We start from the raw sequence: 11,820 nt of genomic DNA on the forward strand, positions 1-11,820 counted from the left end.
ATTAACTAGTGTGCATATATACATCTCGTAATTAAATCATGCGTAACAAGACAGCTTCATAAAAGTTCAATACATCAAGCCAGTACAGGAATCCAAGTCTAATAACCTATGATACAGAGCCACCCGATTCATCTAATCAAAACCAACGTAGACCTTCATCCGATTCGAAACCTCTGTGCTTCAATGTGTGCATTGTATTAATTGTGTTTGTAATTAGCAGAGTTAACACCCGGTCTACTGTTCTGGGATGGCAGGGTGCCCTACACACGCCTACAAACCTTGATTTAGAGTCATATTCAAGTTTTCCACGAAACACATGCCTACAGGGGTTCGAGGGTTGCTGTGGGATCCCCAACATGCTCTGCCATGCAGCATCAACTCTCTCTCTCTTTCACGCACACAAGCTCTCTCTCTCTCTCTCACACACACACACACACAGGCACGCTCTCTCTCCCTCTCTCACACACACACATACACACACCCAAGCACATGCGCACGCTCTTTCTCACTCTCCCTCTCTCTCGCGCACACACACAGGCACTCACGCACACATGCATTCTCTCTCTTTCTTTGGTGTGTAGTGCCGAAGCACCATTGATTCCTGCTACGCACGGTAAGTCATTCATTGGTGCTTTTATTATGATACAAGGACCCCCTGCTCCCTGCCAGGCCTCCAGCACTGGTGGCGTGGTGGGTGTAGTGCGTGGTGTGCAGTGCCGAAGCACCATTGACTCCTGCTGTTTACAGTAAGACCTTCACTGGTGCTTTTAGCTTGACTGTGGTATGATACAAGGACCCCTTTGCTCCCTTTCAGGCCTTCAGCACTGGTGCGGCAGTGTGCAGTGCCGAAGCACTTTTGACTTCTGCTATGCACGGTAAGGCATTCGCGAGCGTGGCAGTGCCTAATCTGAACACCTTCACTGCTGTCTCTTGGAGTACCGAAACGCTGCTGTGAATAGTCACAATATGTTCGTGAGTAAGTCCTGCATGTTCGCTCTGCTTGGCATGCCAGTTTAGGGCGTAGCACTACTGTAGTAGTACTGTACTGTAGTTTTTGCCCTGTGTGCTTCTACGTTGCTCTCTTTATCCCGTGCGCTTCTGTTCTCATGTGCTCCACTTTGCTCTCTCTCGCCTTGCTTGTCCAGCCACCATCCATGTTGCTTCTGACCCCATCCTCTGTAATCTTTCCCGCACCAGAACTCTCTGTGTTGCTTCTGAGCCCTGCTTTCGTTATTTCCCTCCACCCGCCTTAGAAAAATTAAAAAAAACTTTGGCACTGCTTTATTTTTCTTTATTTACCAGTACAACTTGGATCAGTACATTAAAAAAAAAGTAAAAACTTCACACGCACGTTGTCGTGTGTTCATGTGTTGTGCTTTTACCTACAAAATGACACAGCTGCTGCGACTGCATAATAGCATCTTTCATTGTTTTATGGGGGGGTTCCTCTTTATCCATCGCCACTCCACCGCGCGCCATGTTGCTCTCCCACTGCCTCAGTGTTGTGCTTGCCCTTGTGTGCTTCACCTCCCACGCATTGCTTATTTCCCTGTGTGCTTCTACCCGTTCCACGTTGCTCTTTTTATCCCGTGTGCTTCTGTTCTCACGTGCTCCACGTTGCTCTCTCGCCCTGCTTGTCCAGCCGCCATCCTTGTTGCTTCTGACCCCATCCTCTGTAATCTTTCCCGCACCAGAACTCTCCGTGTTCCTTCTGAGCTCTGCTTTCGTTATTTCCCTCCACCCGCCTTAAAAAAAAAAAAAGGTTTGGCACTGCTTTATTTTTCTTTATTTACCAGTACAACTTGGATCAGTAAATAAAAAGAAAGAAAGCTTCACACGCACGCTGTAGGTGGGTTCATGTGTTGTGCTTTTACCTACAAAATGACACAGCTGCTGCGACTGCATAATAGCATTTCTTTTTTTTAATGGGGGGTTCCTCTTAATCCATGCTGCACAACATCGCTAAACAAGCATTGGCATAGCCAATAGGTCTCGCCTTTGGGACATTAAGTGTTTAGTTATCCAGCACAATATCCTTGGTGCAACAACATCAACTGTTGCATGGCTAAACACTTATAAGGTACAAGGTTTAGCCATGCAACAGCTGATGTTGTTGCACCAAGGATATTGTGCTGCAAAACTAAATACTTATAAGGTGCCAAAAGTGAGACCTATTGGCTATGCCAATGCTTGTTTGTGAAGGATTTGAAGTAGATTAGTGTGTGATACGGTATCCAAAGCCGCAGTAAGATCTAGTAAAATCAATGCTACGGCTCTGCCTTGATCAACTAGTGACCTAATATTATCAGACACAGCTAGTAAAGTGGCCTCGGTACTGTTATTGGCCCTAAAGCCGGTCTGTGAAGGATCAAATAAGTTGTTGGATTCGAGGAAGGGGGTGAGTTGTTTATTAACTAAGCGCTCCAAAACTTTTGATAAATAAGGCAATTGAGAAATTAGACGATAGTTAGCTGGGTCATATATTCCAAGTCATGCTTTCTTTAGAAGTGGATAAACCACTGTTTTCTTCCATATGTCTGGGAAGGAGGCTTGCTCCAGAGATTGATTGAGGATTTTGGTGACGTGAGGACATAAAACTGACACTAGTCTGGTAAAAATAAAGTGCGGGCAGGGATCAAGTGGAGATCCTGCCTTGATCTCAATCATAGCTTTGGTCACCTCTTCCTCTGAAAAAGGAGTCAGAGTGTCAAGGTGAATTTGTGCAGAGTGGTGAGGTGCCAAGTTTTCCCAGTCAATATTAGCATCTTAATGGGGATTATCGAAGGACGCGTAGATTTTTGTCACTTTGTTGGTGAAAAAATTATTAATTAGCTCACAGTTCTCTGTCGTGGGAGTCATGGTTTGTGATAAGCTGGTGGGTTTACAAAGTTCGCGAATAACTTTGTAAAGTTCCTTGGATGAACTACCGTTATCCTCGATCCTTCTTGTGTAGGAGTTTGTTTTGGCATTTTTTATGGCGTGGTGGTAATTTTTCAGTTCAGCTACGTTGTTTTGTCTATCTATGCTGTCCTTTGACAGTCTCCATTTGTGCTCCAAAGTTCGACATTTCCTTTTTTTTTGTTTTAATTCAAGAGTGTACCATCTTTCGGATCGGGAATTGGAAGCCGGTTTGCTATTGAGTTTGGGGGCGCATTTTTCAAGCGACTTCTCGATGTCTTGTTGTAGGTGAGCAGCTAATAGAGAAAGAGTGAGTTGTGTTTAGGTAATGATGGGTGAAATGCGTAGTGAAGGCTTCCTGGGTGATTACGTTCCAGGCTCTTTTCCTTGACTGAAATGTAGTTTCAACTTTGGATGGGTTGTTGGGTAAAGTTAGGGAAAAGGAGATTAAGGAATGGTCTCTCCAAGAAAGTGGTTTAATCTTGTGAATGTTAATGGTCATTATGTTGGAGAACATTAAATCCAGGGTGTGTCCAGCCACATGGGTTGGTTCCGAGATCCTCTGAGGTAATTGCATTATAGCCATATCATTTTCCAGGTGTTTAACACCTGGATTAGCAGCATTTTCATAATGGAGGTTGAAGTCACCTGTAACTAGAAACTGATTTTGTTTTAGGCAGAGGGGAAACAGTTGAGCAAGTAGGTTAGCGCTTAGTCCAGAATGATGGCCAGTAGGAATGTAAATGACTGCCCCTCCTAGTAATATATGGTCTCCCTTCAAAACTGAGAAGGCTATCGCTCATCCTTCAGAGAAAAGGGAACAGGGAGGTGTTGCTAATTCTTCTCTGTAACAAGTTAGGCTCATCTAGGTTCAGAGTGTTACAAGTTAGAGAACCCTGTCACAGGTACTCTTATCTGCAGAGATTATTTATAGTTAAACCGACCCTTACTGTGATCCCTGAAAGCAGTAGAAACACACAGTAATTTGTGTTTATAATGATCAGTTATTTACTATGTACAATCAGCACACCGACCCTGTGCAAAAAATGATGAGAAATTCAATTAATAATTCAGCAGCCACAATATAAAACAAAATAAAGATTAGACAAACCAAAGTATTTTATATCGTAAATCACTACTATCAATAGCTATTAGTCCAAACCCTACCTAAAGTTGTACCTATATTATTGTCAGCCTTTTATGGTTTAAATCTTTTTATTGAACAATGCAGGAAACAGGTGTGCAATAAACGGGCCACACAAAGCACATTGCAGCTACTAATAAGTGCATTGATATTACAAGGAACAACAAATAAAAGATACATCCCGCTTACCACCCGGAGAGAAAGAGAAGGAAGAAGAGGAAGAAAGAAAGTAAGGAGAGCAACCCCCCACCCCCCTGGTCCATTACTTCGGTACAGCGCTGTGCGGAACTATGTGTCATACATTAAGCTAGCTCAATCTATGAGGAGGGGTCCGGTGCTGTGAGCTAGCAAAGCGAGGAATGGCTGCCGGAGGTCACTGAAGGAAGAGCCTTTCCCAGCCAGGGTAAGTGAGATCTTTTCCATGCCCAGCACGTGCCATAACTGCTGGTACCACCCTGTGTATGTAGGAATTCGGGGGTTCTCCAATATATTAATATGTTCTGGATGGCTGTGTCCAGTGCTATGGTTATCTCCTTCCCTCGCCTGGACTTCAGAGGGTAAGTGAGCGGATTTGGTACCCCCAGTAGGACATATGCAGGAAGCCTAGGGAGTTTCGGGTCAAGATGCTTGTTGACATCGTCAAGTATTTGCTTCCAGTAAGTCCGGAGATGTTCGCATTCCCACAAAAGGTGAACCAGTGTACCCCTCTTCCCACACCCTCTCCAACAGACAGGGCACTGTGTAGCGTCAGCTTGGTGGAGGCGCTCCAGGGTATAATACCAGTAGTAGACAAGTTTGGTGAATGTTTCGGTTAGACCGACATGTGTTGCTGTGTGGCGCGCCCTGTAGTATGCCCCCTCCCACTCCTTGGGACTAAGAATCCGCCCAAGGTCTCTCTCCCAGCACGCACGCCCTGCGTGATAGGTGTGGGTATATTGGGACAAGAGCATCTTATTCAAATCCGAAACCAACTTCTTGTCCGAAGACCGTCTGATGAGCCACCGCTCATAAGGGGTGAGAAGCCTAGTCGCCTGCGTTCGGTTACCAGGGTGCATAGCCCAGTGTCGCACCTGTAGGTAGCGCAACCGTTCGGATTCGGGAAGGCCGTAATCAGCTCTGAGTTGCGAGAAGGGGATAATATAACCCTTGTCAAATAAGAGGCCTAAGGCTCGGCAGCCAGCTTCTCTCCACAACGGAAAGGACTGCGGACCCATCCCGGGGCTAAGTCTAGATTATCAAAGAGTGATGTGAGCGGGGAAGGGAAGGTCGTTAGGTCATGACGTGTATTGGTCCGGTCCCAAACATTAAGGGTTGTACGTGTCAGCTGCGAGGCGTATAAGGTGGGCGGGCGTTGGGAGTGTCGAAGCTGCGCAACATTGTAGTAGAGCGTGAGATCTGGTATTCCACGACTCCCTTCGTGAGGTGGGAGAAAGCTGGCTAACCGCTTCATTCTCGGCTTGCGCCCCTGCCAAATAAAAAGAGAAAGTTCCGACTGCACCCTGTGAAGCCAGCCTATAGGGGGCGGCAAGGGGAGCGTCTGAAAAAGGTACAAAATATGGGGGAGGATCGTCATTTTAATGGCCGCGATGCACCCCAACCACGAAATCGGATAGTGTTTCCATCTCCGCAGCGCAGTGCGAATGCGTGTGTGGAGTAGGGAGTAGTTGACCTTCCTCATAGCCTGTAAAGTCGGGGCCAATTTTATACCCAAGTAAGGGACAACATCATCGACCATTGCAGGGGATGTCGAGCCTGGAGGTCTGCACGCGCTTGAGGTGACAAGGAGAGATTCAGCACCGTGGATTTCGTCAGTTTAACCCTAAAGCCGGAGGCACTCGCAAATGAATCCAATTCCTCCAGAAAGGTCCCCAGAGCAATCGCAGGGTTCGTTATGGTGACCAAAACGTCATCCGCGTAAAGACTTATAGTATGCGTATCCCCTCCGAAGTGGATGCCCGTGAACTGAGGGTGGTCTCTGACTCTCTGCGCCATGGGTTCCATATAGAGGGCAAAGAGCAAGGGCGCCAAGGGGCACCCCTGTCTCGTACCTCTGCTAATAGGGAATGGGGTGGACGTGTGACAGTTAATTCATACTGTAGCCGTGGGGGAGCAGCAGCAGTTAAAAATGTGCATCCGCATCTTGTCTTCTATGCCGATGCGGATCAGTGCCTGCTCGAAGTAGGGCCAGTGGACCCAATCGAAGGCCTTCTCCGCATCTATGGTTAGGACCATATAATCTCTAGGGATGCGGGAGGACTTTTCTATGAGGTGTGTGACCCGTTTGGTGTTGTCACTCGTTTGCCTCTGCGGGATGAATCCAGCCTGATTGGGGTCCACAAGCCCCTGCATATAGGGGGCAAGCCGTGCGGCCAAAATTCTAGTATACAGCTTCACATCAATGTTCAAGAGCTAGTTAGGTCGATATGACCCACAAGTCGTCTTGTTCTTCCCCGGCTTAGGGATAACGGTGATCGCTGCCTCCAGCATGGAGAAGGGGGTCGCTCCGAGTGTCGCAAAGGAGTAAAGAGCCAGGTGAGCAGGGGAGTAAGCGTTGAGCAGAACTGTTTATAAAAAGCAGCGGTGTAACCGTCAGGGCCCGGCGACTTACCCATCTTCAAAAGAGTAATAGCTGCTATGACTTACTCCGGTCTGATCTCCCTCTCTATATGAGCCGCCTGTTCCGGTGCTAGAGCAGGCAGACGGGCCTGGGCTAAATAGGCATCTATATCCGCCCTCTCTAAAGGCTGTTCGTTGTAAGGTTGGGCATAAAAATCGCGGAATATGTCGGCAATAGCCGCATCGTCCGAACAAGGCGTTCCCGCTTGGCCTCTAATCTCCTGGACCCCCTCGCGTTGCTGAACCTCCCGAAGTTTGTGCGCGTACAGTCGCCCACACCTATCGCCACCAACATAGAAGGAGTGTCGAAGGCGCATCGCGGCGTATTCCGCCTTATTACGGTCAATGGCAGCCAGCTGCGCCAGAGCTGTGATTAACTGTCACCAAATGTGTGGGGCCCCGGTGCGTTGGTGGATCTGCTCTAACTCTCGCAACTGTTGTGTCAGTTCCTCCCTTTTCTTTTTATGCTCCGCATTTTCTGCGGAAGAGATGGGGATAATTTCTTCCCTAATCACTGCCTTAGGGCCTCCCACCAGGTAGAAAGAGCTGTGTCAGGGCTGTCATTTTGTAATAAATAGTCATCGAGTGCGCGCTGTATGAGGGCAACCGTGTCTGGCCGATGCAATAGAGTGTCCCGGAGAAGCCAATGTCTGGTCGGTCGCCGGATCTGTGGAAGAGCTAGTGTAACCACCACCGGGGCGTGATTGGACAGGACCGCCACCAATATGTCAGCTGAGAGCGTGGCCTCATAGAGGGCCTTCAAGCCCAAAAAATAGTCTAGTTTGGCGTATGTTTTGTGTGCGTTAGAGTAAAATGAGAATTTTCGTGACCGAGGGTGCTGTTGTCTCCGCAGGTCTGTAAGACCTAGATCTTGTAGTCTGGCGAACCTGTGGACAAGAGCGCGCCAACCTGGCTTGTGCGCTGTGCTGATCTGTCTAAATCATTGTCGAACACCAAGTTGAGATCTCCCCCTATCAGTATGTGGTGCTTCTGGGTTGCTGTCGCTTCAGTGAGTGCTTCGTGTAGGAATCGTTCCTGACCCTCGTTAGGTGAGTAGATAGACCCCACAATCAGAGTGTGTCCCCCTATGGTGAAGTGGTATGTGAGAAGCCTGCCTCTTATCTCAATCCCTTTCTGCACCACCCTCCCTTGAAAAGCCCTTGAGACCAAGATAGCCACCCCTGCGGTCTTAGAGGGTTTGGAGGAAAAGAATTGTGTCTGGAAGGTGCGGGATCAAAGCCTGTGTCAGTCCTTAGAGAGCAGGTGCGTCTCCTAAAGGAGGCAGATATCCGCGCCTGTGCTCTCCAGGTAGGAAAGAAGTGCCCTGCATTTAATGGGGTTATTGAGCCCTCTCACATTATTATTTCTGATTTTGTATAGCGCCTGGTTACACTGTCAGTGTGTCCCCGCGCTGTTAGAAGAGCCAGTTGCTCCGTCAGTAAGACACGACGGGGCTAATCTTTAGGAAAGAGGAGTGTTTTAAGTTTCCTGCGGAAGATGAGCTCCGATGTTTCCACTCTTAAGCTCAAGGGGAGAGAGTTCCATTTATGTGCCGCCAAAGTACGAAAAGATCTACCCCCCATTCTGGCTCTCTTGTGTCTGGGGACAGCGAGGAGGCCTGCTCCTAATGAGCGGAGTTGTCGGGTAGGCGTATAGGGGCAGAGAAGGTTCCGAAGGAAGGCCGGGCCCTTGCCATGCACGATCCTGTGACCAATGCATAGGACCTTGAAGTCGATCCTTTCATTGATCGGAAGCCAGTGTAATATTTGTAGAGATTTTTTTGAGGCGGCTCTTCTGGACAGCCGGAGGACCAGGCGAGCGGCAGCATTCTGGATTGTCTGCAGTCGACGCCGACTAGTGGCATTGGCGCCTAGATACAAGGCATTGCCGTAGTCCAGTCTCGACGTGACAAGAGCATGGACCAGGGGCTTCCTTGAGGACTCTGGGAGCAGATCCAGAGTCTTACGGAGTTTCCGTAGAATCGAAAAGCACGTACCAGCGACCCGTCTGGTGTGGTAATCGTAATTAAGCTTTGAGTCCACCCATACTCCAAGGTTCTTGACCTGATCTCTAGGGGTAGGGAGAGGCCCCAGGGTTTGTGGCCACCAGGCAGATGACCAGACTGAGGGAGGTTTTCCTACAATCCTCACATTAAGAGTGAGAATCTTAACTGAGGATGGTGGCATCTAGATCTTAGAAGGGGGGTATCGCCTATCATGAGCACTGGAGGAGTAAGGACCCGGGCAGGGCCTACAAGGGACAACTCCCAACGCCAGCGCAAAAGCAAAAAAGCAGTGACACCCCATGGACCGAGGGCTCTCCTGAGAAAGGAGAGAAGAAAAGAAAGTGAGTAAAGAGAAGGATGAAGCAAAGACCCTCAAAACATAAAACAATAAGAGCAGGGCGCAACAAGCGCAAAAAAGAGTCTGAGATTCGACCATTAGTCCGTCATCCAAGGATGAGCAGAGGAAACGCCCGTTGGGTTATCGTGTGGCCAATGGTAGCCCCGACCCCCTCTACCCCAGCCCCCCAAGCATCAAAGGAAGGATAAACCATGATAACCAGGCACAGTCACATGGTTGATGTCTTGGCCAGGGCTTCTAGCAGGGCCTCAAGGGCGGCTTGTTGCTCCTTCTTGACCACCAATGGATCCGGTCGATGGATGCGGCTTTGTCGCCGCTGCTGTCTCTATTTTGGTCGACCATCGCTGGAACCCTGATCTGAGCATTCTCCTTCGTCCGTGTTCTCTGGGATGGTGATCCCCAACAATTTGCTTGTTTCGGACAGGGAGTGGAGTTGGTACAACCTGCCATCGTGCCTGAACACGAGGCGGAACAGGTGCCCCCAAGAGTAGGGGATATTACGTTGGTGCAGGACCTCTGTGATGGGCCGGAATGTTTTGCGTTTCTGGAGTGGGATAGCAGCAAGATCTTGGTAGAGGGTGGGCATCTGGTTGCGGAAGGTGATTGATTGAAGCGATCGAGCTTTGCGCAGAATTTCTTCCTTGGTGTGGAAGTCCTAGACACAGACCAAGACATCTGCCGGCGGTGCCGTTGCTGCCCTAGGTGGGCCCACTCTGTGCGCTCGGTCCAGCTTAAGATCAGTGTCCAGTGGGTTGCCCAGGATATGGTTGAAAAGCTCTCGCACATATTTAAAGATATCACCAGCTTCTTCATTGGTGCCCACCCCTCAGATTCTAATGTTATGGCAGCGTGAGCGGTTCTCAAGGTCCTCCAGGTGAGATTGAATGTCCACCTGTTGCTCGTGTATTCGGATTACCTCCTGCTGCATGGCCGCCAGTTCGGTGTACCGCTTAGGGTTTTTTCAGTCTTGACCCTGTGCCTCATGGGAACAGTCCAGACCGAACTGCCAGGCCATGTCTTCCCTGGTGTCCCGGGCATCGCTCCTGTCCTCCAAGGATGCCACCCTCTCCCCTATGTCGTCCACGTCCTTGCGGATGTCCTTGATCTCTGCCGTGTGATCGCGCTTCACAGTCTGGAGGTCATCCCGCAAGGCAGCGAACAAGGACTCCAAAAAGGCCCTCGTCACCAGCGCGTTTCCTCAGGTCGTCATCTACGCCGCTGCGCCCGGCCGCCCGGAGTCCACCGACTCTCCGCCCTGCGCCTTGGCAAACAAGTCCATGAGTGATTTTTCTCTCGTAGCTGATTTGTCCTTTCTGCCCCGGGTGGATGTTATGCTCAGCTCACACCACGCCAGCAGCGCTGACAGCCACGGATTGGGCTATGTGAAAAGTCACTGCGGCACGGCGCTAGCCGATTCAACGGTCCCACACCTCTTCCCAGGGATCAACTGTAGGAGCAATGACCTCAGACCGCTCTCGGTGCGGGATATTGCCAAGTGTCCGCCAACGGTCTGCTGGGCCCTCAACCGGGCACCTGGGGCATCCTTGCTATCCAAGCCCAGGGTATGTCGGGCCACAGCGTAACACGTGCCAGAAGAAAGCAGGGGATCAAGGCCGGCAGCCCATCACCAGTGCAACGACTGAGTTGTGCGGAGGGAAAATCTAGGCTAGGCCAACCCAGGGGCGCAACGGCAGCCACCGAGTGTAGGACTCCCTACGTGGAATAAATCCAGTCCCCACAGGCCCAGCACCGGGGGGACAGCAAGGTAACCCTGTCAGTGCCGAACCGCCGGCGGGGGTACCTGCCCAGCAAGGCCCCCCAAATCAAGCCCAGATGTTATCCCCCTTCGTGGGCACAGGGCAGAGCGCACAACGAAAGCCCCAGGGTCCAGGGATGTCCGCCGCGCAGCCCGGCACGGCCAACATGCCTCCGGTAGGCCCCATGGGGGCAAAGCCTTAGCAGGGGGTGAGAGTGGTAGTATAACTCACCACGGCAGCTCCTCAGTTCACTCCGCGGGGCCGAAGGTCGAAGCGCCTCCCGGCGGCTCGCTCCACTCTCCGCTGACCTTCGTGCACCTACGTGGGGTCGCTGTGTACTCCGTTTCCCCACCAGAAATGCCAGTGCTCCAAGCAAAAAGGCACCCAGCACACCGCCACCGGCTGCTGCCGCGACCGCTTGCTAATCTGTTGCGGCAGGAAGTGCCTCCGGTTCCAGCCAGCGTCCCGGGCAAAGCGATGTCACTCTGTGGCCAGGAACTCAGGGTTCCAACCCCCAAAGTCGCGGCCGCATTGTCCGCCGCTGCACGTCTCCACTTCGCCGCTTGCGCTCAGCTTGGGCCGGAAGCATGTCACGCAGCCACAGAGACCTGGTGGCTGCTCCCGGTGCGTTGGTGAGTGTGCCTGGGTGCTGAAAAAGTCGATTCAGCCGTCTCCCGTGCCGTTCAAGGCCAAAGGCCGGTGACGCAAGTTGACGGGTGGAGTAGAGAAGGCAAAGCACGTCTTAACTCTCTGCCATCTTGGCCATGTCCCCCCATTGTCAGCCTTTTACATGTGGTATTGGCTGAATAATAAGCACCGCCACTCACTGTGTTATGCCATGTATTATCCTGAACTGGAACACTTCCCTCAATACCTGCCAATCCGAAAACAGCAACAGCCTCCATGAAGATATAGGAAACCTAAGAAACTGGATCACCTCCTGCGCCGACACCCCCCCACCCAAGCACAACATAATGATATCCAGATTGCAAGAGTAGGAAGGTGGCTCGCTATATAATGTACTAAAAAGAAGTACACTGTG

The sequence above is a fragment of the Triturus cristatus genome, chromosome 5_1 (genome assembly GCF_964204655.1).
Source record: "Triturus cristatus chromosome 5_1, aTriCri1.1, whole genome shotgun sequence".
In the NCBI taxonomy this organism is placed as follows: domain Eukaryota; kingdom Metazoa; phylum Chordata; class Amphibia; order Caudata; family Salamandridae; genus Triturus; species Triturus cristatus.